Source organism: Palaemon carinicauda, unplaced genomic scaffold, assembly GCF_036898095.1.
Source record: "Palaemon carinicauda isolate YSFRI2023 unplaced genomic scaffold, ASM3689809v2 scaffold343, whole genome shotgun sequence".
Classification (NCBI taxonomy): domain Eukaryota; kingdom Metazoa; phylum Arthropoda; class Malacostraca; order Decapoda; family Palaemonidae; genus Palaemon; species Palaemon carinicauda.
Genome location: NW_027171114.1, coordinates 129,601 through 156,347, shown reverse-complemented (window position 1 = coordinate 156,347; position 26,747 = coordinate 129,601). Strand labels below are relative to the sequence as shown.

At 40.4% G+C, this 26,747-nt stretch overlaps 1 long non-coding RNA gene across 3 annotated transcripts in view; it reads left to right on the top strand.

Moving 5' to 3' along the window:
* LOC137636621 (uncharacterized) overlaps window positions 1–26,498 on the top strand; it is a 32,181-nt gene extending 5,683 nt beyond the window's left edge. The window contains exons 2-5 of one of the 3 annotated variants that reach the window (XR_011043173.1): window positions 3,671–3,846; window positions 21,094–21,289; window positions 21,550–21,621; window positions 26,361–26,489. This is a non-coding gene — a long non-coding RNA (uncharacterized lncRNA). Of the gene's footprint in view, window positions 1–3,670; window positions 3,847–21,093; window positions 21,290–21,549; window positions 21,622–26,360 lie in introns of all 3 variants that reach the window. The other 2 variants (XR_011043171.1, XR_011043172.1) reach the window with 2 other exon arrangements.
* The last annotated feature ends 249 nt before the right edge of the window (window positions 26,499–26,747 follow it).

Below are 26,747 nucleotides of genomic sequence, written 5' to 3'. Positions count from 1 at the left end.
TTCCATATGCAATGATTAAACATGTACATTTTAATACAAAGCTATTTATTTTAAGCATTATTAATAGAATATGGCATGATCATAGTTACCCAAGTGTTTGGGAACTAGCCATTATTTTAGCCTTTTTAAAACCCGGTAAAGACAAGTTTTTAGCAGCAAACTATCGTCCTATTGCATTGACATCTTGTTTATGTAAAATCATGGAGAAGATGGTCAATGCAAGGCTGATATGGTACCTTGAAAAGAAAGGTATTTTATCACCGATTCAATGTGGATTCCGAAAAATGCACTCAACGACTGATGTGTTGATACGACTTGAGTCATCTATTTGTGAAGCGTTTGCTTCCAAACAGCACCATGTTACAGTATTTTTTGACCTTGAAAAGGCATATGATACCACATGGAGATATGGTATTCTTAAAACCATTCATGAATTGGGATTGAGAGGAGAGCTGCCACTATTTATTCAGGCATTTCTTTCACGTAGAGTTTTTCAAGTGAGAGTGGGGGAAACTCTATCAGAGAGTAAATGCCAGGAAGAAGGAGTTCCTCAGGGTAGTGTGCTGAGTGTAACCCTTTTTGCACTAGCAATTAATGGGATATCCTCAGCCATTCCCCAGGATGTTCTCTCAACACTATTTGTGGATGATCTCTCAATATCATTTGCTGGCACTAGAATGGCAATGGTTGAGAGAAAAATCCAACTCTCTATTGATAAAATTATCCAGTGGGCTGACATGAATGGATTTAAGTTCTCGACAAGTAAAACTACCATTGTCCATTTTTGTCGTATCCGGGGAGTACATCCAGACCCGGATATATACATTAAAGGTCAACGGATACCATGTGTATCGGAAACCAAATTTTTAGGTTTGATATTTGACTGTAGACTTACATGGGTTTCTCACCTAAAAGCGCTAAAAGCTAAATGTGTTGAAGCTCTGAATATCTTAAAAGTATTGTCCCATACATCATGGGGGGCAGACCGCAATACTATTTTAAAATTATACAAGGCCTTGATTTTTTCCAAAATTAGTTTTGGTTGTGAGGTATATTCTTCAGCCACCCCAAGCCGGTTAAAAATATTAGACTCGATACATCATGCAGGTATTAGATTATCTACTGGAGCTTTTAAAACCTCGCCTATCCCAAGTCTCCTTGTTGATGCTGGAGAGTTACCTCTAGACCTTTACCGAATGTCTTCCATTCTTCGGTATTGGTTTAGATTGCAAAGACTCCCTAGCTCTCTAGCCTTTCAGACTGCAAGCCTTGTAAGACACGCATCATACTTTGAGTTGCACCCAAAATCTCCTCAACCTTATGGCTTTCGGGTGAAACGATTTTTAAATAGTCTGGATATAATTAGAAATAAGGTACTTCCATTCAAGGTATCATCAACGCCTCCATGGAAATTACCTGACATATCTTTTTGTAAATACTTTATTGGAGTTAAGAAGAATATGACTGACTTAGAATCCAGGTCTCTTTTTATGGAACATGTCGAAGAACATAGGGGATCGACTTTTATATATACTGATGGCTCCAAATCTGATGCTGGCGTTGGATTTGGAGTACATAGTAATGATTTTAATTGTAGAGGTGCACTTCCTCTAACAGCTTCCATATTTACTGCCGAACTGTATGGCATATTAACCGCTATTGAGAAAATAGCTTTGGAAAAGGAGGGTAATTTTACAATTTTTAGTGATGCAAGGAGTGTTCTTCAAGCTTTAGAAGTTTTTAATTCTAGTAACCCTCTAGTTTTAAAGATTTTAGAATGGCTTTTTATTATTGGACGGAAAGGTATAACTGTTCGATTTTGTTGGGTTCCAGCACATGTAGGTGTGTCTGGGAATGAGAAGGCAGATTTACTGGCGAAGAATGCGGCATCCGAGTTGCTACCAAGGAGGTATCCCATTCCATGTAACGATCTCCTACCTTACATCAAGAAATTGGTTTGTGATAAATGGCAACAGCACTGGGACAGTCAAGACGGCAATAAAATGAGGGAAGTAACAAATATCATATCACCTTGGAAGTATAACATGATTCCCCGAAAATGGGAGACGACTCTTTGTCGTCTCCGTATTGGTCACACACGGTTGACACACGAGTTTCTGCTGAAGGGCCAACACCAACCGTATTGCGAGGACTGCTTATTACCTTTAACAGTGAGGCATTTGTTGACTGAATGCCCTAATTTTACTAACTTGAGAAATAGATATCTGTTTGAGGCTCGAGGTGAGGATGGCAGGTTTATCCTTGCCAAGATTCTTGGACATGATGTGTCTTACTATGCGAGCGGAATTTTTAGATTTATTTCAGAAGCAGGTCTTCTGAAAACTATTTAACTATTTTAATGACTTCTTAATTTTTATGGTTTTAATCGAATTCTCTTTTAATTTTCATATACAGTAAATGGTATCGGCGTCAATGACCTTAGATGTCAGGATGCCAGAAAACTTTCAATCAATCAATCAATCAATTTTACACAAAAAGTACAGTTCTGATTTTGACCAAAGTTGGTAGTCGTGATGGTTAGTACCCAAGGAGGAATTTGTAACATTTTAAATAGTGCGTCAAAGTACAGGTACACAGCAGTACTTTGAAATAATCACAATGTTAATTACATGACAAATAATTTGTTTGTGAGCAACATTGCACATAAACTACAGAACCAATTTTAACAAACATTGATGGACATGTGAGGTATGATCCAAGGACGTTTCCATTAGATGTTGAAGAAAATACGTCAAAGTATAAGTATGCAGTGGAGTTGAGAGCAAAACAAGACGGCTTGGCATGGCAAAGGCATGCTCTTTACCAAGTTCCCATTTAGTTAAATACTGAAATAGATCCTACTATGCGAGCAGCATTTTTAGATTTATTTCAGAAGCAGGTCTAATGAAAACTATTTAACTTTTATAATATCTTAGCTTTTATGGTTTTAATTGAATTCTCTTTTATTTTTCATATATAAATGCTATCAGCGTCAATGACCTTAGATGTCAGGATGCCAGAAAACTTTCAATCAATCAATGAATTTACAATAAATTTCCGTAATTCTGTAGATTGAATGTCCCTCTGGGGAGACATCCTCTTGTAGCAGATGGAACTGGGAGGAGGGAGGAAGAATGGTCATTTAAAACAACATCCAGGTCATGACTTAGCTAGCATTTAAAAGCAGATACCATTAAAAAAAACTTTTTCAAGCTACCGTATGTCATCGTCTTTTGAGTAAATATTACTTGGTATGAAACCGAGTGCCGGAAGTAAACTGTTGAATAAATCGCTGCTCTAGTGTTAAGATTTGTAAATGACATCTGGGTAGGTGTGTCAGTTAAGTTTGAATATTAAATCAATGAAAATGTGTGTCTGCAGTGCATTGAATGATGTTAAAATTAACCTCTGTAGTTACATGCACAAAAAGGATATGACCTTTTTTTCACCTCTGCCAACAAAGTTTGGAAGGTTATGTTTTACCCCCTGTTTGTGTGGGCTTCCTAGGCACAATTTTAATCTTAGAATAATGCTAGTTTCATTATTCTGCATGAAATGATTTTCTGGTTTTACACTGAAACAGTAGATGGAACTAGAAATCTTTTTTGTTCACGGTGTTATAAATATAAATATTTGTACACAATGTATATTAACACCTTTCTACTCACAGGTAGGTTATGCACTCTAGACAGTGGTTAGCGGTTGCGGCCGTTTATGTCAACTAAAGAGGATGCCGCCAACCCTAATTCAATACAATTAAATGGATGGCCCCAGTCCAGTTCTAGGCAAGAGGACCCTCCAAGCAAATGACACCCGATGGTAGATTTTATACAACTTGAATATCGGGTAAGATTTTTAAACTACCTTTCAACATTTGTAAATTTCAGTTGACTAAATTGTGTGGATATTTGAGGATCAGGGTAAAAGTATATTTAAGTATGAAAAAATATGTTCCTAATTGGATACAAACCTTTGTCATTTATATGGGTTAGTTCTGGTACAGCTTTGTTACGTCCAAATTGAAGAATTATCATGGGACTGGCAGTCTAGTATGGCTGCCTTGTGGGCCCACCATGCCCTTGGGTGTGGTGATGCTAGCAGCTGTGTGCTCACTTTGCTCCCAGCCGCTACGAATTTTATCTGTCCGTTATTGACCACCTTGCAGTGTTTTGTGTTATAATCGTTTTCTTATAACTAGTATGAGTGTTAAGTAAGCGGTTCTGAGAACCTGGCCAGGCCTTGAAAGTTGCCTTTGTGACACTTTCATGGGCCAAGTTGACATAGACTAGCCACCCGTTGAGATACTACCGCTAAAGAGTTATGGGGTCATTTGACTGGTCAGACAGTACTACATTGGATCCTTCTCTCTGGTTACGGTTCATTTCCCCTTTGCTGACACATGCACCTAGTAGTCTGGCATATTATTTATACATTCTCCTGTCCTCATACACATGACAACACTGAGGTCACCTAACAATTCTTCTTTACTCAAGGGGTTAACTAATGCTTTGTAATTTTTCAGTGGCTACTTATCCTCTTGGTAAGGATAGAAGACAGACTTTAGCTATGGTAAGCAGCTCTTCAAGGAGAAGGACACTCCAAAATGAAACCTTTTTTTCTAGTCTTGGGTAGTGCCATAGCCTCTGTACCATGGTCTTCCAATGCCTTTGGTTAGAGTTCTCTTGCTTAAGGGTACACTTGGGGCCCACTATTCTATCTTATTTCTCTTATTATTATTAAATGCTCATTATTATTAAATGCTAAGCTACAATCCTGGTTGGAAAAGCAGGATGCTATAAGCCCAGGGGCCCCAATAGGGAAAATAGCCCTGTGAGGAAAGGAAACAAGGAAAAATTAAATATTTTAAGAACAGTAACAACATTAACATAAATATTTCCTTTATAAACAATAAAAAATTTAACAGAAGAGGAAGAGAAACTAGATAAAACAGTGTGTCCAAGTGTACCCTCAAGCAAGAGAACTCTAACCCAAGTCAGTGGAAGACCATGGTACAGAGGCTATGGCACTACCCAAGACTGGAGAACAATGGTTTGATTTTGAAGTGTCCTTCTCGTAGAAGAGCTGCTTACCATTGCTAAAGAGTTCTTCTACCCTTACCAAGAGGAAAATATAGCCACTGCACAATTAAAGTGCAGTAGTTAACCCCTTGAGAGAAGAATTGTTTAGTAATCTCAGTGTTGTCTGATGTATGAGGACAAAGGAGAATCTGTAAAGAATAGGCCAGACTATTCGGTGTCTGTGTAGGCAAAGGGAAAGAACCGTAAACAGAGAGAAGGATCCAATGTAGTACTACCTGGCCAGTCAAAGGACCCCATAACTCTCTAGCGGTAGTATCTCAACGGGCAGCTGGTGACCTGGCCAACCTACTACCCAGTTTTTGTTAAATTAATTATTGTTTTTAGAGGAAATATTTATTTCAATGTTACTGTTCTTAAAATATTTTATTTTTCCTTGCTTCCTTTCTTCACTGGGCAGTTTTCCCTGTTGGAGCCCCTGGGCTTTAAGCATTTTGCTTTTCCAACTAGGGTTGTAGCTTACCAAGTAATAATAATAATAATAATGTAGTTTGAACAGCAGCTGTGAATCCCAACAGCATTGCAAACCATCTGCTACTAAATTACAATAAAGAAAGAGGATATTGGAAAAAATGAAAACTGAAAGGAAAGAATCATTCAGAGAAGTTATGAAATCTTCTTCCTTTTCACTGTGAAGGAACTTCAAAGAAGAAGGTTTTGCTAAACAAATCCTTTTGTTAAATTCATTCTTATTAGGAAAGTCAAGATGAGCTCCATATTTTTCTCAAGTCGTATTTCTGTACTTCCTAAAATAGTATAGGCCTTGCATTTGCTTTTAGCATTATACTTCGACTTGATCCGGGCTGACGGTGCTGAATCATATCTGCCTAAGTTACTGAGCTGCTGCTGCTGTTATTATTACTAGCTAAGCTACACCCCTACTTAGAAAAGCAGGATGCTATAAGACCAACATGCACACCTTGATCAGTGCATACATTTTTGTTATAATAAAAAAGAAATGTAACGAAGAATAGCGAAAAGGGGGGAGGTAACAAACAGTCAAAAACATATCGAATCGTAACGAAAAAATGCCAACTTTTTGGTTGGCGGTACTAAACTAATAAAACCCCGAACGCTATTCTTCGATAACAAGATACGGACTCGTAAATGACTAATAAGAACCAATAAATAATAATAATAAAACGGTTCAAAATAAGTGGCATCAAGCCTATAATCTAGTATAAGATTAAAAGGAACCAAGAATGACAAAAGTACCAAAAGGGCAACAAATCAAGCAAAACTGAAACGTACTGAGCGTAAACAACAAAAATGGCCGCGAGGGCCTCGGGAAGGCATAAAGCTGAACGCACTAGAATACTTCCTATTACTTAACATTAACTTGCCCGGTACTAAAAATGTCAAAACAATCTATGGTACTTAACATTGGCGTAGGGGTAAGGAGAGCTTCAGCCATGGCGAAGAAATCCAAAAAACAGCCAAAACACAAGAGCACAAAAACAGGGTAATCGTCAAACACAAGTCCAAAAGAAGGATGTATAGATGGCGCTCGAGGCGGGCGTCGCTGAGTGGTTCAGGTGAGTTTGGTTAGTGCTGCTGTGGCGGCTCCCCCTTTTGATGAAGGATTTATCTAAATGGAAGATGACCTGTGAATAGTGGTTTTCACACGCCCTATCTTTATACACAACGCCCGTAGGGTGCTCGGGCGAGGGTAGTAACCTCTGCATTCCATCCTTTAAGTTTCTCTGGTATATTTGGAAGAATTTATATCAGAAAAGAGATAAGAAGGACCCTTTTCACCAGGCGTCACAGGTCGACCCAGAAATAGATTTTTGCTTCGTCAAAATCCCTTTTTTGTTTTCTCTGTGTTATTGGTTCGTATGAGTTTTCAGTAGTCAAGATATTAAAGTATGTCTTCTGAGTTTTTTTTAAGTACAGGTTTACTCGATTTACCATGCTGATTTGGTATGCGATCTCATTTATGGTGTGATCTCGGAAGTTATTGTTTTGCTTTGGTATGCGATCTCAGTATTTTGAATAGGTAAAAATAAAAACTAAAGAATAATAGAAAATCTAATGGTTCTTGCTTCGCCATGCGCTCACTTTGCTCGTGAAATAATAAAAACATGTACTGGCAAGCGGTAATGTTTAGCTGTACAGTATACGCTAACAAAAATGATTGATTATTATTTCTTAGATAATTATTTCCATTATATATATATTATTTTAGAAAATCTAATGGTTCTTACTTCGTCATGAAGTGAAATGTGATCACTACTATCAGGTGAGATTGCATACCAAAACAAAAGCATGACTTTGAGATCGCATACCAAAACGGCAACCGATTTACTCTACATTTACTTTAAGGGCTGCTTTTCTGGTCGTATGCTGCAGGGGAACCCCACTCCCTACAGGACCTTCATAGACATTTTATCATTTATAATCCAAGGCATTCGGTAGTTCACAGTTTGGAAATGTGTGACCCACATTATTATTATTATTATTATTATTATTATTATTATTATTATTTTTACTAGCTAAGCTACAACCCTACTTGGAAAAGCAAGATTCCATAAGCCCAGGGGCTCCAACAGGGAAAAATTACCCAGTGAGGAAAGGAAATTAGTGAATAAATATATGAAACTTTATGAACAATAGAAATAAAATATTTTAAAAACATTAGCAACATTAAAACATTTCATATATAAACTATAAAAAGACTTAACCCTTTTACCCCCAGGCTCTTTGGAAATTTCCAACCCTTAACCCCCAAGGGGTTATTTTTTCCCCAGCACATTTTGCAGTATATTTTTTTTAAATTGCTCTAACAGCCTTAATTTTTGTCATAGAGAGGTCAGGTTGGTCTCATTCTCTTGGAAAATGCCTGAATTTTCTCAAAAAATTATCAAAAATATGAAAAAAAAAAAAATTTTATAGCATTGTTTCGCAAGGACGTACCGGTACGTCCATGGGGGTAAAGGGATGGCTTTTGTGAAACGTACCAGTACGTTCTTTGGGGGTAAAAGGGTTAGTAAGAAGTACTGTATTTTAAATACCTGTTTGCAGTGGGTATGGTACTTCTTTTAGCAGCCAGTACAATGTTGTAGACATTAGAATGAGGCAAACTGATTGAATTTCATATTCTTCCTTCGTCTGTTTATTCACTTGTTTTTTATGGTTCCTTTGAACTAATTCTGTTTGGGGTCGCTGTTGCATCCGGTCTGTAGTCCCATCTAATTCTCACCCTTCTAATGTATTACTATTCTTCCTTTCTCCCAGCTTGCTGTCTTACCTCTTTGTACTTCATATGGGCCAAGTTTCTTTAATGCAATTCTAATCCTGTTTAGGTGTTGTGGTCATGCATTGTCGAGCAGAAAATTTTCTCACTTCCATTTTTGGTTGATTTGATGTCTTTTATTTTGATGGAATTGTGATCCTTATTGTCCTAAAATGTAAATTACTAATTATTCATAAATTTACTTCAGTTTTACTTTATTTTAAGGGCTGGTTTCCTGGTCCTATAGCACGGGAACCTTATGCACAACAAGAAATTTGTCATTTACAGTCTTATGTATTTAGAGTAATACACAGCTTATTCCATGTTTATTGTCAAATCCAGATTATTGAAGCACTTAAAAAACAAGAATGTCTTCAGTTTCTTCTTTAAAGTTTTGTCTTCAGTCTTTTGGATGCTTAGTGGAAGCTTGTTATAAAGTCTTAGAGCCTCATGTTTGAAAGCTGTAGATCCTGCTGTAGACATGCATCTTGGCTCCAATAATTTGAAACTATCTTTAACTATTCTTGTGTTTACATGATTCATTGGCTGCACAATATGTAGCAATTCTCTTTTGATATTTTGGATGTCTGATAACTTGATGGGTTATTGCACAAACATTATCTTAAACTTTTCTAGCTTGAATAGCCAATTTAATTCAATTAGTATAGGAATGATCCTTTCTCAGGGTGGGACACATTTTATCAATCTTGCTCCTCTTGTTCAATATGTTTTGTAATTCTATGTAATTCCATAAGTTGCACTTTGGGTAGATTCTTGTGGATGGAGTTCCAATAGTCAATCTTGGTAAGAACACAGTTAATCACGGGTTTCTGTACAAAATATTCATCCAGTTACTTCTTTGCAAAAGCAGTGTTTCTAAGGTGATATGTAGTGTTTCTTACTACATCATGACTTTAAGCACTAAGAGATACATTACAGTCAAGTGATACCTCTAGGTCACAAAATTTACTTTATATTGGGATCAAGTTAATATTTGTGTATGTCGCCAAAAGTTCCTAAGTTTTTCTTTAATTTAGTTGTATATTTGTCATCTATTCCCTAACACTGGTAAGAACCTGATTTAAAGTATCAGCGGTATCATCAATGTCATTTATGAAAAGTAGAGTTGTGTATCATCCGCAAACAGTTTAAACTCCACTTCATACATTTGATAGATCTAAAGTATAGGTACAGAATAAGACTGGGCCTAGTACACTTCCCTTGGGTACCCTTCTTTTTAATTGTTCTTAGGATAAATGAGTTCCCAATTCGTAGACAGTAGTTTGTCAACCAAGTAATCTTTTAGATACTCAAAGGCTTCATCTTCGATACCATTGGGCCTTAAATCATTGAGTAGCAGTTCGTGCACAACTATCGAAAGTAGCGCTAAGATCAAGGTAATATCAAGATACCAAATTTGTTTACATCCATCGTTTCCAGCCGATCATTTACAACAGCAAATGAAATATAATTGTCTGTATGCTGAACGGTTGTCTGGCAATACTTCGAATCTTAAAAGTGACGAACTATAGTAAAATTTTTTTAGCGAGGCAGATTTGCATCGACTCGCAGTGGTGCCCTTTTAGCTCGGAAAAGTTTCCTGATCGCTGATTGGTTGGACAAGATAATTCTAACCAATCAGCGATCAGGAAACTTTAACGAGCTAAAAGGGCACCGCTGCGACACAGTGCAAATCTGCCTCGCTAAAAAAAATGGACTATAGTTGTTCAAGAATGACATATTCCAGCAATTTTGAAAGGGGTGTTTACTATTGCACGGTAATTGTTTAGTGGCTATTTTTCTCTTGGTAGAAGAGAGACTAGCTATGGTAAGCAGCTCTTAAGTGAAGGATACTCCAAAATCTAACCATTGTTCTTTGGTCTTGGGTAGTGTCATAGCATCTGAACCATGGTTTTCCACTGTCTTGGTCTAAAACCCTAGTCCAGTAGATTGGCAGGCAGAGACATTTCCAATATGCTACCAAAACCCTTTGCGATAGTACTAGGGAATTAGCCTATTGAAAACGCCTCTGCCAGGTGATCTGCTGGACAGGTTTTCAATACCTGCTCAAGCACGATAGTTTCTTGTAGTGTCTGCAACCTCACCATCCTTGAGAGCTAAGGATGAGGGTTTTTGGGAACCTACTGGTCTACCATTCCTTTTCCCTCCCTGGTCCTAGCTTGGGTGAAGAGGGCATTTGGTACTGATCATATGTATATATGGAAATTCTCAGGAGCTTTGTCTTGCTAGGTTATTGTTAATGTCCCTTGCTTCTGCCATTCGTGAGTGGCCTTTAAACCCTAAAATCCAGACAAAAATCTTTTAAAGCAGTCTCGGATGAAAGTGTCAGGAATGACTGACTTTTCTTTACTTTAACCCTTTTACCCCCTAAAGGACGTACTGGTACGTTTCACAAAACTCATCCCTTTACCCCCATGGACGCACCGGTACATCCTTGCAAAAAACTGCTATTTAAAAAATTTTTTGCATATTTTTGAAAATTTTTTGAGAAACTTCAGGCATTTTCCAAGAGAATGAGACCAACCTGACCTCTCTATGACAAAAATTAAGGCAGTTAGAGCAATTTTAAGAATATATACTGCAAAATGTGCTTGAAAAAAAATAACCCCTGGGGGTTAAGGGTTGGAAATTTCCAAATACCCTGGGGGTAAAAGGGTTAAGGGCTGCTTATCTGGTCCCGTACAGCAGGGGGAACCCTACTCTCTACTGGACCTCCACGGTCGTATTATGTTCATTCGGGAATATTTAACATTTCGCAATGCACATTGTTCGCTTACTGTTTGATCATCTTTGTCAAAACAAGAGTATCATTGATTTTGGGTTGGTAACTCCATATTCGTGTGGGGGTGTGTGGTCGGGAAGAGTAAAATACAAATGGTTTAAGGAAAATTAGGTATCTTTGCCCACACTGGAATGAGTGTTGTTGGCTTTTCAACTAATTATTATTATTATTATTATTATTATTATTATTATTATTATTGTTACTTGCTAAACTACATCCCTCATTGGAAAAGCAGAATGCTATAAGCCCTAGGGCTCCAACAGGGAATATATCCCAGTGAGGAAAGGAAATAAGAAAACTTCAAGAAAAGTAATTGAAAATTAATATAGAATATTTCAAGAACAATAACAACATTAGAATATTTCATATATAAACTATAAAAACTTAGGAAAAACAAGGGGAAGAGAAATAAAATAGAATAGTGTGCCCAAGTGCACCCTCAAGCAAGAGAACTCTACCCCAAGACAGTGAAAGACCATTGTAAAGAGGCTATGGCACTATCCAAGATCAGAGAACAATCGTTTGATTTTGTAGTGTCCTTCTAGAAGAGCTGCACTGTAATTGTTCAGTGGCTGCTTCTCGCTTGGTAGAAGTAGAATAGATTTTCAATTATGGTAAGCAACTCTTCTAGAAAAAGGACACTTCACTAGAAAGGCAACATCTCCCTCTCCATGCAACCATATACTGGACTATATTAATCTTTTCCAGAAATTGATCCCCGATAGAGTTACAAGAAATCACTCTGAAGTGGAGTAAGCAAAAGTCGTGATTAAAGTCCTGTGGGCGTATATTATAGGTATTTCCATATCAAATTTCAGGTCATGTGATTCAAATACCAGGGCAGGTCTATAGGAAGTCGAAAATCTAAAAATAATAATTTTAAATTAATGTAAAAAAAATGTGACTTACATCTTGTGGACATATATCATACGAAATTTCAGATCATTTGGTTTACATGTGAGGGCACATGAGCTGAAAATGTAAATTTTTTGTCTAAAAATTAACAAAAATTGCAAAATTAACCATTTTGAAGAAACCTGTTCCAAAAATCTTGAGACTTTCTATTTGTATTTATCTAGGGCACCTCGGCATCAAATTTCAATTCATTTGGTTGTGATACCAGGGCACAGGAGATCAAATTATATTTTTTTTTTTTGTCAGAAAATGGCAGAAAAACTAAAATTATTTTGGTATGTATCAAAAGGAAAACTCATCCCCGCAATCTCATCCCCAAAATCTCATCCCTTCAAACTCATCCCCAAAATCTCATCCCTGTAAACTCATCCCCGCAATCTCATCCCCAAAATCTCATCCCTGTAAACTCATCCCCGCAATCTCATCCCCAAAATCTCAACCCTGTAAACTCATCCCCGCAATCTCATCCCCAAAATCTCATCCCTGTAAACTCATCCCCAAAATCTCATCCCCAAAATCTCATCCCTGTAAACTCATCCCCAAAATCTCATCCCCAAAATCTCATCCCTGTAAACTCATCCCCGCAATCTCATCCCCAAAATCTCATCCCTGCAAACTCATCCCCAAAATCTCATCCCTGTAAACTCATCCCCGCAATCTCATCCCCAAAATCTCATCCCTGTAAACTCATCCCCGCAATCTCATCCCCAAAATCTCATCCCTGTAAACTCATCCCCGCAATCTCATCCCCAAAATCTCATCCCTGTAAACTCATCCCCGCAATCTCATCCCCAAAATCTCATCCCTGTAAACTCATCCCCGCAATCTCATCCCCAAAATCTCATCCCTGTAAACTCATCCCCGCAATCTCATCCCCAAAATCTCATCCCTGTAAACTCATCCCCAAAATCTCATCCCCAAAATCTCATCCCTGTAAACTCATCCCCAAAATCTCATCCCCAAAATCTCATCCCTGTAAACTCATCCCCGCAATCTCATCCCCAAAATCTCATCCCTGCAAACTCATCCCCAAAATCTCATCCCTGTAAACTCATCCCCGCAATCTCATCCCCAAAATCTCATCCCTGTAAACTCATCCCCGCAATCTCATCCCCAAAATCTCATCCCTGCAAACTCATCCCCAAAATCTCATCCCTGTAAACTCATCCCCGCAATCTCATCCCCAAAATCTCATCCCTGCAAACTCATCCCCAAAATCTCATCCCTGTAAACTCATCCCCGCAATCTCATCCCCAAAATCTCATCCCTGCAAACTCATCCCCAAAATCTCATCCCTGTAAACTCATCCCCGCAATCTCATCCCCAAAATCTCATCCCTGTAAACTCATCCCCGCAATCTCATCCCCAAAATCTCATCCCTGTAAACTCATCCCTGCAATCTCATCCCCAAAATCTCATCCCTGTAAACTCATCCCCGCAATCTCATCCCCAAAATCTCATCCCTGCAAACTCATCCCCAAAATCTCATCCCTGTAAACTCATCCCCGCAATCTCATCCCCAAAATCTCATCCCTGCAAACTCATCCCCAAAATCTCATCCCTGTAAACTCATCCCCGCAATCTCATCCCCAAAATCTCATCCCTGTAAACTCATCCCCGCAATCTCATCCCCAAAATCTCATCCCTGTAAACTCATCCCCAAAATCTCATCCCCAAAATCTCATCCCTGTAAACTCATCCCCGCAATCTCATCCCCAAAATCTCATCCCTGTAAACTCATCCCCGCAATCTCATCCCCAAAATCTCATCCCTGTAAACTCATCCCCAAAATCTCATCCCCAAAATCTCATCCCTGTAAACTCATCCCCGCAATCTCATCCCCAAAATCTCATCCCTGTAAACTCATCCCCGCAATCTCATCCCCAAAATCTCATCCCCAAAATCTCATCCCTGTAAACTCATCCCCGCAATCTCATCCCCAAAATCTCATCCCTGTAAACTCATCCCCGCAATCTCATCCCCAAAATCTCATCCCTGTAAACTCATCCCCGCAATCTCATCCCCAAAATCTCATCCCTGTAAACTCATCCCCGCAATCTTATCCCCAAAATCTCATCCCCGCAATCTCATCCCCAAAATCTCATCCCCGCAAACTCATCCCCAAAATCTCATCCCTTCAATCTCATCCCCAAAATCTCATCCCTGTAAACTCATCCCCGCAATCTCATCCCCAAAATCTCATCCCTGTAAACTCATCCCCGCAATCTCATCCCCAAAATCTCATCCCTGTAAACTCATCCCCGCAATCTCATCCCCAAAATCTCATCCCTGCAAACTCATCCCCAAAATCTCATCCCTGTAAACTCATCCCCGCAATCTCATCCCCAAAATCTCATCCCTGTAAACTCATCCCCGCAATCTCATCCCCAAAATCTCATCCCTGTAAACTCATCCCCGCAATCTCATCCCCAAAATCTCATCCCTGTAAACTCATCCCCAAAATCTCATCCCCAAAATCTCATCCCTGTAAACTCATCCCCAAAATCTCATCCCCAAAATCTCATCCCTGTAAACTCATCCCCGCAATCTCATCCCCAAAATCTCATCCCTGTAAACTCATCCCCAAAATCTCATCCCTGTAAACTCATCCCCGCAATCTCATCCCCAAAATCTCATCCCTGTAAACTCATCCCCGCAATCTCATCCCCAAAATCTCATCCCTGCAAACTCATCCCCAAAATCTCATCCCTGTAAACTCATCCCCGCAATCTCATCCCCAAAATCTCATCCCTGTAAACTCATCCCCGCAATCTCATCCCCAAAATCTCATCCCTGTAAACTCATCCCCGCAATCTCATCCCCAAAATCTCATCCCTGTAAACTCATCCCCGCAATCTCATCCCCAAAATCTCATCCCTGTAAACTCATCCCCGCAATCTCATCCCCAAAATCTCATCCCTGCAAACTCATCCCCAAAATCTCATCCCTGTAAACTCATCCCTTCAATCTCATCCCCAAAATCTCATCCCTGTAAACTCATCCCCGCAATCTCATCCCCAAAATCTCATCCCTGTAAACTCATCCCCGCAATCTCATCCCCAAAATCTCATCCCTGCAAACTCATCCCCAAAATCTCATCCCTGTAAACTCATCCCCGCAATCTCATCCCTGTAAACTCATCCCCGCAATCTCATCCCCAAAATCTCATCCCTGTAAACTCATCCCCGCAATCTCATCCCCAAAATCTCATCCCTGCAAACTCATCCCCAAAATCTCATCCCTGTAAACTCATCCCCGCAATCTCATCCCTGTAAACTCATCCCCGCAATCTCATCCCCAAAATCTCATCCCTGTAAACTCATCCCCGCAATCTCATCCCCAAAATCTCATCCCTGTAAACTCATCCCCGCAATCTCATCCCCAAAATCTCATCCCTGTAAACTCATCCCCGCAATCTCATCCCCAAAATCTCATCCCTGCAAACTCATCCCCAAAATCTCATCCCTGTAAACTCATCCCCGCAATCTCATCCCCAAAATCTCATCCCTGTAAACTCATCCCCGCAATCTCATCCCCAAAATCTCATCCCTGTAAACTCATCCCCGCAATCTCATCCCCAAAATCTCATCCCTTCAAACTCATCCCCAAAATCTCATCCCTGTAAACTCATCCCCGCAATCTCATCCCCAAAATCTCATCCCTGTAAACTCATCCCCGCAATCTCATCCCCAAAATCTCATCCCTGTAAACTCATCCCCGCAATCTCATCCCCAAAATCTCATCCCTGTAAACTCATCCCCGCAATCTCATCCCCAAAATCTCATCCCTGCAAACTCATCCCCAAAATCTCATCCCCAAAATCTCATCCCTGTAAACTCATCCCCGCAAACTCATCCCCAAAATCTCATCCCTTCAATCTCATCCCCAAAATCTCATCCCTGTAAACTCATCCCCGCAATCTCATCCCCAAAATCTCATCCCTGTAAACTCATCCCCAAAATCTCATCCCTTCAATCTCATCCCCAAAATCTCATCCCTGTAAACTCATCCCCGCAATCTCATCCCCAAAATCTCATCCCTGTAAACTCATCCCCGCAATCTCATCCCCAAAATCTCATCCCTGTAAACTCATCCCCGCAATCTCATCCCCAAAATCTCATCCCTGTAAACTCATCCCCGCAATCTCATCCCCAAAATCTCATCCCTGTAAACTCATCCCCGCAATCTCATCCCCAAAATCTCATCCCTGCAAACTCATCCCCAAAATCTCATCCCTTCAATCTCATCCCCAAAATCTCATCCCTGTAAACTCATCCCCGCAATCTCATCCCCAAAATCTCATCCCTGTAAACTCATCCCCGCAATCTCATCCCCAAAATCTCATCCCTGTAAACTCATCCCCGCAATCTCATCCCCAAAATCTCATCCCTGTAAACTCATCCCCGCAATCTCATCCCCAAAATCTCATCCCTGTAAACTCATCCCCGCAATCTCATCCCCAAAATCTCATCCCTGTAAACTCATCCCCGCAATCTCATCCCCAAAATCTCATCCCTGTAAACTCATCCCCGCAATCTCATCCCCAAAATCTCATCCCTGTAAACTCATCCCCGCAATCTCATCCCCAAAATCTCATCCCTGTAAACTCATCCCCGCAATCTCATCCCCAAAATCTCATCCCTGTAAACTCATCCCCGCAATCTCATCCCCAAAATCTCATCCCTGTAAACTCATCCCCGCAATCTCATCCCTGTAAACTCATCCCCGCAATCTCATCCCCAAAATCTCATCCCTGTAAACTCATCCCCGCAATCTCATCCCCAAAATCTCATCCCTGTAAACTCATCCCCGCAATCTCATCCCCAAAATCTCATCCCTGCAAACTCATCCCCAAAATCTCATCCCTTCAATCTCATCCCCAAAATCTCATCCCTGTAAACTCATCCCCGCAATCTCATCCCCAAAATCTCATCCCTGTAAACTCATCCCCGCAATCTCATCCCCAAAATCTCATCCCTGTAAACTCATCCCCGCAATCTCATCCCCAAAATCTCATCCCTGTAAACTCATCCCCGCAATCTCATCCCCAAAATCTCATCCCTGTAAACTCATCCCCGCAATCTCATCCCCAAAATCTCATCCCTGTAAACTCATCCCCGCAATCTCATCCCCAAAATCTCATCCCTGTAAACTCATCCCCGCAATCTCATCCCCAAAATCTCATCCCTGTAAACTCATCCCCGCAATCTCATCCCCAAAATCTCATCCCTGTAAACTCATCCCCGCAATCTCATCCCCAAAATCTCATCCCTGTAAACTCATCCCCGCAATCTCATCCCCAAAATCTCATCCCTGTAAACTCATCCCCGCAATCTCATCCCCAAAATCTCATCCCTGCAAACTCATCCCCGCAATCTCATCCCCAAAATCTCATCCCTGCAAACTCATCCCCGCAATCTCATCCCTTCAATCTCATCCCCAAAATCTCATCCCTGTAAACTCATCCCCGCAATCTCATCCCCAAAATCTCATCCCTGCAAACTCATCCCCGCAATCTCATCCCCAAAATCTCATCCCTGCAAACTCATCCCCGCAATCTCATCCCCAAAATCTCATCCCTGCAAACTCATCCCCGCAATCTCATCCCTTCAATCTCATCCCCAAAATCTCATCCCTGTAAACTCATCCCCGCAATCTCATCCCCAAAATCTCATCCCTGTAAACTCATCCCCGCAATCTCATCCCCAAAATCTCATCCCTGCAAACTCATCCCCGCAATCTCATCCCCAAAATCTCATCCCTGCAAACTCATCCCCGCAATCTCATCCCTTCAATCTCATCCCCAAAATCTCATCCCTGTAAACTCATCCCCGCAATCTCATCCCCAAAATCTCATCCCTGCAAACTCATCCCCGCAATCTCATCCCCAAAATCTCATCCCTGTAAACTCATCCCCGCAATCTCATCCCCAAAATCTCATCCCTGTAAACTCATCCCCGCAATCTCATCCCCAAAATCTCATCCCTGCAAACTCATCCCCGCAATCTCATCCCCAAAATCTCTTCCCCAAAATCTCATCCCTTTAAACTCATCCCCGCAATCTCATCCCCAAAATCTCATCCCTGCAAACTCATCCCCAAAATCTCATCCCTTCAATCTCATCCCCAAAATCTCATCCCTGTAAACTCATCCCCGCAATCTCATCCCCAAAATCTCATCCCTGTAAACTCATCCCCGCAATCTCATCCCCAAAATCTCATCCCTGTAAACTCATCCCCGCAATCTCATCCCCAAAATCTCATCCCTGCAAACTCATCCCCAAAATCTCATCCCTTCAATCTCATCCCCAAAATCTCATCCCTGTAAACTCATCCCCGCAATCTCATCCCCAAAATCTCATCCCTGTAAACTCATCCCCGCAATCTCATCCCCAAAATCTCATCCCTGTAAACTCATCCCCGCAATCTCATCCCCAAAATCTCATCCCTGTAAACTCATCCCCGCAATCTCATCCCCAAAATCTCATCCCTGTAAACTCATCCCCGCAATCTCATCCCCAAAATCTCATCCCTGTAAACTCATCCCCGCAATCTCATCCCCAAAATCTCATCCCTGCAAACTCATCCCCAAAATCTCATCCCTTCAATCTCATCCCCAAAATCTCATCCCTGTAAACTCATCCCCGCAATCTCATCCCCAAAATCTCATCCCTGTAAACTCATCCCCGCAATCTCATCCCCAAAATCTCATCCCTGCAAACTCATCCCCAAAATCTCATCCCTTCAATCTCATCCCCAAAATCTCATCCCTGTAAACTCATCCCCGCAATCTCATCCCCAAAATCTCATCCCTGCAAACTCATCCCCAAAATCTCATCCCTTCAATCTCATCCCCAAAATCTCATCCCTGTAAACTCATCCCCGCAATCTCATCCCCAAAATCTCATCCCTGTAAACTCATCCCCGCAATCTCATCCCCAAAATCTCATCCCTGCAAACTCATCCCCGCAATCTCATCCCCAAAATCTCATCCCCAAAATCTCATCCCTTTAAACTCATCCCCGCAATCTCATCCCCAAAATCTCATCCCTGCAAACTCATCCCCAAAATCTCATCCCTTCAATCTCATCCCCAAAATCTCATCCCTGTAAACTCATCCCCGCAATCTCATCCCCAAAATCTCATCCCTGTAAACTCATCCCCGCAATCTCATCCCCAAAATCTCATCCCTGTAAACTCATCCCCGCAATCTCATCCCCAAAATCTCATCCCTGCAAACTCATCCCCAAAATCTCATCCCTTCAATCTCATCCCCAAAATCTCATCCCTGTAAACTCATCCCCGCAATCTCATCCCCAAAATCTCATCCCTGTAAACTCATCCCCGCAATCTCATCCCCAAAATCTCATCCCTGTAAACTCATCCCCGCAATCTCATCCCCAAAATCTCATCCCTGTAAACTCATCCCCGCAATCTCATCCCCAAAATCTCATCCCTGTAAACTCATCCCCGCAATCTCATCCCCAAAATCTCATCCCTGTAAACTCATCCCCGCAATCTCATCCCCAAAATCTCATCCCTGCAAACTCATCCCCAAAATCTCATCCCTTCAATCTCATCCCCAAAATCTCATCCCTGTAAACTCATCCCCGCAATCTCATCCCCAAAATCTCATCCCTGTAAACTCATCCCCGCAATCTCATCCCCAAAATCTCATCCCTGCAAACTCATCCCCAAAATCTCATCCCTTCAATCTCATCCCCAAAATCTCATCCCTGTAAACTCATCCCCGCAATCTCATCCCCAAAATCTCATCCCTGCAAACTCATCCCCAAAATCTCATCCCTTCAATCTCATCCCCAAAATCTCATCCCTGTAAACTCATCCCCGCAATCTCATCCCCAAAATCTCATCCCTGTAAACTCATCCCCGCAATCTCATCCCCAAAATCTCATCCCTGCAAACTCATCCCCGCAATCTCATCCCCAAAATCTCATCCCTTCAAACTCATCCCCAAAATCTCATCCCCAAAATCTCATCCCTGTAAACTCATCCCCGCAATCTCATCCCCAAAATCTCATCCCTGCAAACTCATCCCCAAAATCTCATCCCTGCAAATTCATCCCCGCAATCTTATCCCCAAAATCTCATCCCCAAAATCTCATCCCTGCAAACTCATCCCCAAAATCTCATCCCTGCAAATTCATCCCCGCAATCTTATCCCCAAAATCTCATCCCCGCAATCTCATCCCCGCAATCTCATCCCCAAAATCTCATCCCTGTAAACTCATCCCCGCAATCTCATCCCCAAAATCTCATCCCTGTAAACTCATCCCCGCAATCTCATCCCCAAAATCTCATCCCTGCAAACTCATCCCCAAAATCTCATCCCTGCAAATTCATCCCCGCAATCTTATCCCCAAAATCTCATCCCCGCAATCTCATCCCCAAAATCTCATCCCCAATATTCTCATCCCTGCAAACTCATCCCCGCAATCTCATCCCCGCAATCTCATCCCCAAAATCTCATCCCTGCAAACTCATCTGGGTATTTACCCACTCGACCTCTGTGCCAAATTTCAAGTCATTTGGCCCAGAAATGACTAAGATGGATTGATTGGAAGATTTGGCAGCAGGAGGAGAAGAAACATTCAAGAAAAACAGTATAGGTCCCTCACATGGAGTGGGGTATGAAAATCAAACCATTGTTCTTTAGTCTCGGGTAATGCCGTAGTCTTTGCACCATGGTTTTTTACTGTCTTGTGTTAGAGTTCTTGTGCTAGAGGGTACATTTAGGCACAACGTTCTTTCTCTTATTTCCTTTCCTCACTGGGCTATTTTCCTTGTTGGAGCCCTTGGGCGCTTAGCATCCTGATTTTCCAACTAGGTTTGCATCTAGTATACAAGATTTGAGATGAATTAATTTAATGATACTGAATGAAACTTGATAAATTACAAATCAAGACAAAAATGTCATTAAGGTCTGTGTGAAGAAATTACTAATTTTTTCTTTATAAATTATGTAAATCACTTGACAGTGTACTTTACATGTAATATTTGGAGTAATAATTTATTTACTTTCAGATCTATACACTATCAAGCTTTTGGAAGTGGAACGACTATGCTGAGCCTCCGCTTAGATGTAAACGAGTCAGCTGGACTCTAGGCGAGTACCTGATGAAGAACTCCTCGCTTCCTCTTCAGGGGAGAGGAGGAAGAAGCCGAAGCTTCTCGAGGGGGAGGAACCGTAGATTTCTGCCTTGAATCCACTGATGGCGTAGTTAGTATTCTTTGATTCATCATATGTTAAAGTTTTCATTTACTTTATTATAACCTGTTAGTTTATGCTGTGTGTCAAGCCACAGCCTGTCAATACAGTAATGACTAAATTTTATAGTACTAAATGTCTGATCTTAACAAGTGAAAGATAGGTTTCAATATTATTGGAAGTTAACAGAGGATTATCTTGCTTTTTGTCACATTTGAAGTTTTAATGAATCTTATGTGAACCTGTTTTAAAATTTATGACAAATGTCTAAGGAAGCCACCTCCAACAGCATACTACCAGGGGCAGATCTGGGCCTAGTACCTATTGGATCTTAACATAAAGTGGTGAGTTTATTACCTTCAGGCAGTAGTGGTGGTCCCCCAGGAAGACACAAAAGGCTTTCAAATAAAGATAAATCAATGTGATTAAAACTAATTTCCGAGGCTGGCTTTTCCTTAAAGTATTTTGTGTCTCCTGGATGGTGACTTCTGCATGTGGAAACCTGGCGGTGGTACATATTAAAGGATTTCATCTCCTTTAATGTAACTGTAGCATGGGGCACCACGTCTGATGAAGGTTTTACCTTTAATATTTTCCATCACTTGATGTCCTTTGATATTTGATTAAGAAATGCTAGATTTTTGTAACTTTTAATGCTTTGGTAAAATGTAATAATTACATAAATTATGATTATAAAGTTTACTTTAGTGAGGAGGGAATTGATCTCTGACAATCTTATTAGTTCCAAACAATCATAGGCTGTTTATTTCAGTGTATTTGGTGAGTACTGAAGTTAAATAATTTTAATCTTAGCCATGTGTGGGTCCAACATCATAGCACTGCATGTTACAAGGGTCATTTTGGATTTTGGCTGCTCCATACTTCCTTTCACAATTTCTCTCCTCTTTATCAGATGTCTTTAAACTTAATTGTATAACAGCGGGGATTTCCTCCAAGTTGCACCTCTGCTCTGAAGGATCTCCCCATTTAGAGCTCTGGGTCTTATAGCTCAAATTCTGTATCATAAATCACAGCTCCTAAGCTACAATGGAAATATTTTCCTTCCAGTTTACTATAAAATTGATGTCTTGACTACCACGTTGACACATTCCATGTGTGTGTTCCCTCTTAGGAAAGTAGTGCCATCAGTGCTCTTCCTCCAGGGCACTGTAGGCATTGCTTAAGTCTTCGCAGCATTCCATCGGCACCTTCCATGTATTGTTCTACTTTACCTCAATTTCGGGTTCCTTTCTTCCGTCTTTGCTGTCCAGTCTCTTACCCTTTACTGTTTATCACAGCTGCTCAGTTTTCCTGCACTGGAAATGGGTTCACAGACCCCAGTATTGTCTTATATAGCCCAAATTCATAAATCATATATGTGTTAGAATAGGAAATGAGGTGAGCGATTGGTTTCCGGTGAGAGTGGGGCTGAGACAGGGATGTGTGATGTCGCCGTGGTTGTTTAACTTGTATGTTGATGGAGTGGTGAGAGAGGTGAATGCTAGAGTGCTTGGACGAGGATTAAAAATGGTAGGCGAGAATGATCATGAATGGGAGGTAAATCAGTTGTTGTTCGCGGATGATACTGTACTGGTAGCAGACACAGAAGAGAAGCTTGACCGACTAGTGACAGAATTTGGAAGGGTGTGTGAGAGAAGGAAGTTGAGAGTTAATGTGGGTAAGAGTAAGGTTATGAGATGTACGAGAAGGGAAGGTGGTGCAAGGTTGAATGTCATGTTGAATGGAGAGTTACTTGAGGAGGTGGATCAGTTTAAGTACTTGGGGTCTGTTGTTGCAGCAAATGGTGGAGTGGAAGCAGATGTACGTCAGAGAGTGAATGAAGGTTGCAAAGTGTTGGGGGCAGTTAAGGGAGTAGTAAAAAATAGAGGATTGGGCATGAATGTAAAGAGAGTTCTATATGAGAAAGTGATTGTAACAACTGTGATGTATGGATCGGAGTTGTGGGGAATGAAAGTGATGGAGAGACAGAAATTGAATGTGTTTGAGATGAAGTGTCTGAGGAGTATGGCTGGTGTATCTCGAGTAGATAGGGTTAGGAACGAAGTGGTGAGGGAGAGAACGGGTGTAAGAAATGAGTTAGCGGCTAGAGTGGATATGAATGTGTTGAGGTGGTTTGGCCATGTTGAGAGAATGGAAAATAGCTGTCTGCTAAAGAAGGTGATGAATGCAAGAGTTGATGGGAGAAGTACAAGAGGAAGGCCAAGGTTTGGGTGGATGGATGGTGTGAAGAAAGCTCTGGGTGATAGGAGGATAGATGTGAGAGAGGCAAGAGAGCGTGCTAGAAATAGGAATGAATGGCGAGCGATTGTGACGCAGTTCCGGTAGGCCCTGCTGCTTCCTCCGGTGCCTTAGATGACCGCGGAGGTAGCAGCAGTAGGGGACTCAGCAGTATGAAGCTTCATCTGTGGTGGAAATGTGGGAGGTTGGGCTGTGGCACCCTAGCAGTACCAGCTGAACTCGGCTGAGTCCCTGGTTAGGCTGGAGGAACGTAGAGAGTAGAGGTCCCCTTTTTGTTTTGTTTCTTGTTGTTGTCGGCTACCCCCCAAAATTGGGGGAAGTGCCTTTGGTATATGTATGTATGTATATGTCAGTATGACCGAAAGACTCATACCAGTCTTGATAATTTTGCATCTTATGTCTTTCCAAGTTCTGTCTTGATAAACTTCTGGGTTCATTTGGTTTCCTTTTGGTCGACTATTCAGTTGGTAATGTAAAATGTTTAGGGGTTATATACTTGGCAGTCTTTTATGTGATTGCCCTCTAAATGAAGATTTAGCCCATTTGGATAAACTTCTCCTTGTTCATTTTTGAAGGTGCTTGGTCCAAAATAGTTGGCAATATGTTATTCAATTTTTTGCCTTTCAACTTTTAATTCTTTCCATTTGATCCTCGTTACCATTGAGAAGTGCCACTCTTAATGTAACATGACTGATATTTTTTATTTAATTGAAGTTTTTCTTTTATTAAGCAATACAGTACTTGGGTGTTACATGTGTTTTTCTGTGAACTCTCAATTGAAGGTATTCTCTTGGGAGCTTCATTCCTTTTGTAAGTTGGCAATGTCCAGATACATCACCCTTATAATGAACTCTTTCCCCTGTGACCTCAAAGGCTTCCATCTTCTCTTGGCATGCTGTCTTGTTATAGCCACAAGCTACATCGTTTTCCTCATTAATTTGCATCCTTACATAGTGGTGGTTATCTTATTTGTACCAACTCTATGTTATGGTGCAATTTTTATACAAAATAATCCTCTTTTGGTTACCTTAAGCTAGAACTGTTACTGCTATCTATTTTAATTTGTTGGTTAATCTAGAATTAATGTTTAATTTTTCTTCCCTGTATCACATTCGGTTATTATTTTCTTATGTTGGTCCAACAGCATTTTTTCTTTCTCATCCTCTATTTTAGTGAGTAAAGTAAAGGTGCCTTTTATTCCCACAGCGCAGTACAGTAATCTCTCGGCTATCTCAGTGTTATGTTCCAAGTCCCTCTGTGAAAGCTCTAAAGTACATGCAGATATCCAAGATGGTTTTTTCCGTATTTTTTTATATAATTTTTCATTTTTATTGATTAGCCTTATAACTTGAAGCTTTTTATAAACTCAATAAAGTCACTTAACAATAAAATAGTTGGTATATAAAGAGAAGTCTGATATAGATTTACAGTTATTCATAAATCCAAGATTTACTGAGAAATCAATAGGTGAACCACAATATGGTGGGTGATTACTTTAGAAATCTATCTGGTTTTTCTAAACTTGTAATTAAGGATAATTACTTAACCCGTCATTGGGCTATTTGGAAATTTCCAACCCCTAACCCCTAGGGGTTATTTTTTTTTTTTTAGCACATTTTGCAGTATATTTTTTTTAAATTGCTCTAACAGCCTTAATTTTTGTCATAGAGAGGTCAGGTTGGTCTCATTCTCTTGGAAAATGTCTGAAGTTTCTCAAAAAATTATCAAAAATATGGAAAAAAAAAAATGTAAACAGCAGTTTTTTGCAAGAACATAGCAGTACGTCCATGGGGGTAAAGGGACGAGTTTTGTGAAACGTACCAGTACGTCCTTTGGGGATAAAAGGGTTAAGCAATATAAGCAGTAACTTTTTGGCCTGTAATCTTACTCTGCTTGGTTTGACTGCTCCTCAGACAGTATGCAGGATATGAAGCTCAAGAATCATCTGCGTCTAGTATATTTTAAGGAATCGCCATACCGTCGTGATTTGAAATTATCATCATCTAAAGAGAAAGTGCATCAGTAATCATACAAAATCTAATACAGTAATATATCTGATCCCTTAGATAGAAATATGTCCAACCCCATGACACAGATCTTTGCCTCCTTTTTTCTGCTTTCTATCCCAATGGTTTTGTTGGTTATATGCTTTTGGAAACTGCTGCATTCTTCAGGTATCAATCTTCTGGTAAATCGTCTTTGGGGCAATTTCAACTTCTCTTGGTCCTGCCATTTTACCCCTGGCTGAGCCTGAGTTCATAACTGTTCTTGTCTTTATTATTATTATTACTAGCTAAGCTACAACCCTAGTTAGGAAAGCAGGAGGCTATAAGCCCAAAATGACAAATAGTCCAGTGATGAAAGGAAATAAGGAAACATAGAATAGTCTGCCTGAGTATGTCCTCAAGCAAGAGAACTCCAACCTAAGATAGTGGAGGTTGACCATGGTACAGAGGTTATGGCACTACCTGAGACTAGAGAACAATGGTTTGATTTTGGAGTGCCCTCCTTCTCTTGGATCTTCAATGATTGTCTAAGTTAATGGACCAGATCATATTAGAGGTTCTCCTTTAAAAAGTTTTCTGGTCCAACGCGTTTACAAAAGTAAGGCAGATATTGGTTTGTAAAAAAAAATAGGCAGAGATTGGTTTGTACTCTATGGAACATGCATTTAAAAAGTATACTTTGCCGTTTCATGTGTTGTTTGTAATGTACAGACACCATGAACAAGTTCTGTACTTGGATCAGTTATCATAGCAAGATCATGTTTTAATATTCTTGTGGTTTTCAAGAGAGAAATATTGACAATTTTTCTCATTTACAGGTCGTGAAGATTGGCATTGCTGAAGTGAAGGCCAAAGAATCGACAAACTTCATCTTTTGGAAAAGGTTCGAACTGAGAGATGAAAAAAAATACCTTGGGATCTGAAAGGACTGGTAGTCTCAATAACTGCATAGTGAGTATAATATTTAGATCTTTATAGCTAGGAATTCTCTCTCTCTCTCTCTCTCTCTCTCTCTCTCTCTCTCTCTCTCTCTCTCTCTCTCTCTCTCTCTCTCTCTCTAAAATTCTGCAAGATATGTGGTAACATTATTAGTTTGTTTAATTAATGAGGATCTTTGCTTCAATAGGCATAGTCGATGATGATGATGATGAATTAATTTGTGGTTTCAGGTACTTCTGAGAAGTATTAAAGATAATCCCCTGAAG